The 2,684-nt window shown below is 37.0% G+C and overlaps 1 non-coding gene across 1 annotated transcript; it reads left to right on the forward strand.

Moving 5' to 3' along the window:
• The first annotated feature begins 562 nt into the window (after nt 1–562).
• Nucleotides 563–636, forward strand: TRNAI-AAU. Its single transcript has one exon. It is a non-coding gene; the product is annotated as a tRNA-Ile (tRNA).
• Nucleotides 637–2,684: the final 2,048 nt, after the last annotated feature.

Here is a 2,684-nt window from a genome sequence, read left to right on the forward strand (position 1 = left end):
AAACTCGATTTTCTTTATTAGGAGCTAACGATCTATAATGTGCATAAAATCTATGCCCAATTAGCTCAGTTGTAAGATTGTAGTGTAAAAAACGTGAAGGTCGTAGGTTCGACAATAACATAGGCCAAGTTTTATTAATTCTTAATAATATCTTTTCATGATACGGGGTTATAACAGTACGAACTTTAAACCAATGATACGGCTGTTCACAATTTTTAGATCTGAGTCGTTCGATATGTTCTTCTATGAAGGATGAAATTCGAGGATTTTTTAGAGTCCTTTCAGGAACAAGAAGGAGGTAAATGAACTTATTTTGGCCGTTCGATATGTTCTTTTACGAAAGATGAAATTCGAGGATTTCTTAGGGTCTTTTCACGAACAATAAGGTAAATGAACTCACTTTGAAGGCCAGATTCAGTATTGCGACTCTCACGAGAGAAAAATTTTCGGCAAGCCACGTGTCAACTTGCGGGAGGGAAAGCGTGTACGACAACCTAAGGGACACGTATTGACGATTGGGTGGAATAACGCGTCAGGCGCATTATCAGGAGAGAAAATCTATGGCCTATTAGCTCAGTTTGATAGAGCGTTGTGCTAATAACGCAAAGCTCGCAGGTTTGACACCTGCATGGGCCAATTTCATTCATTTTTAATTATATCTTTTCATGATAAGAGTTAAAACACTACAACTTTAGAAGATAATGACATTTTTAAGTTTATTATGCATAAAATTATGTAAACGAAACTCGATTGGCTGGATTAGTTGCTAACAATCTATAATGTGTATAAAATCTATGCCCTATTAGCTCAATTGTAAGATTGTCGTGTTAAAAACGTGAAGGTCGTAGGTTCGAAAATTACATAGGCCAAGTTTTATTAATTCTTAATAATATCTTTTCAAGATACGGGGTTACAATAGTACGAACTTTAAACCAATGATACGGCCGTTCACAATTTTTCTTTAGATCTGAGTTGTTCGATATGTTCTTCAATGAAGGATGAAATTTGCGGATTTCTGAGAGTCCTTTCAGGAACAAGAAGGAGGTAAATGAACTTATTTTGGGCGTTCGATATGTTCTTTTACGAAAGATGAAATTCGAGGATTTCTTAGGGTCTTTTCACGAACAATAAGGTAAATGAACTCACTTTGAAGGCCAGATTCAGTATTGCGACTCTCACGAGAGAAAAATTTTCGGCAAGCCACGTGTCAACTTGCGGGAGGGAAAGCGTGTAAGACAACCTAAGGGACACGTATTGACGATTGGGTGGAATAACGCGTCAGGCGCATTGTCAGGAGAGAAAATCTATGGCCTATTAGCTCAGTTTGATAGAGCGTCGTGCTAATAACGCAAAGCTCGCAGGTTTGACACCTGCATGGGCCAATTTCATTCATTTTTAATTATATCTTTTCATGATAAGAGTTAAAACACTACAACTTTAGAAGATAATGACATTTTTAAGTTTATTATGCATAAAATTATGTAAACGAAACTCGATTGGCTGGATTAGTTGCTAACAATCTATAATGTGTATAAAATCTATGCCCTATTAGCTCAATTGTAAGATTGTCGTGTTAAAAACGTGAAGGTCGTAGGTTCGAAAATTACATAGGCCAAGTTTTATTAATTCTTAATAATATCTTTTCAAGATACGGGGTTACAATAGTACGAACTTTAAACCAATGATACGGCCGTTCACAATTTTTCTTTAGATCTGAGTTGTTCGATATGTTCTTCAATGAAGGATGAAATTTGCGGATTTCTGAGAGTCCTTTCAGGAACAAGAAGGAGGTAAATGAACTTATTTTGGGCGTTCGATATGTTCTTTTACGAAAAAAGAAATTCGGGGATTTCTCAGAGTCTTTTCAAGAACAAGGAGGTAAATGAACTCACTTTGAAGGCCAGATTCAGTATTATGACTCTCATGAGAGAAAATTTTTCAGCAAGCCACGTGTCAACTTGTGGGAAGGAAAGCGCGTGAGACCGCCGGCAAGCCACGTGTCAACTTGCGGGAGGGAAAGCATGTCAGACAGCCTGAGGGACACGTATTGATGATTGGGTGGACTAACGCGTCAGGCGCATTGTCAGGAGAGAAAATCTATGGCCTATTAGCTCAATTGGTTAGAGCGTCGTACTAATAAAGCGAAGCTTGTAGGTTTGACACTTCCATGTGCCAATTTCATTCATTTTTAACTATATCTTTTTCATGATACGAGTTAAAGCACTACGAACTTTAGAAGGTAATTACTTTTTTAAGTTTATTATGCATAAAGTTATGTAAACGAAACTCGATTGGCTGGATTAGGAGCTAATGATCTATAATATGCATAAAACTTATGCCCTATTAGCTTAGTTGTAAGATTGTCGTGTTAAAAACGTGGAGGTCGTAGGTTCGACAATTACGTAGGCCAAGTTTTATTAATTCTTAATAATATCTTTTTATGATACGGTGTTACAACAGTACGAACTTTAAACCGATGATACGGCCGTTCACAAGTTTTCTTTAGATCTGAGTCGTTCGATATGTTCTTCAATGAAGGATGAAATTCGAGGATTTCTGAGAGTCCTTTCAGGAACAAGAAGGAGGTAAATGAACTTATTTTGGGCGTTCGATATGTTCTTTTACGAAAGATGAAATTCGAGGATTTCTCAGAGTCTTTTCACGAACAAGGAGGTAAATGAACT

Source organism: Cucurbita maxima, unplaced genomic scaffold (assembly GCF_002738345.1).
Source record: "Cucurbita maxima cultivar Rimu unplaced genomic scaffold, Cmax_1.0 Cma_Scf00410, whole genome shotgun sequence".
NCBI lineage: Eukaryota > Viridiplantae > Streptophyta > Magnoliopsida > Cucurbitales > Cucurbitaceae > Cucurbita > Cucurbita maxima.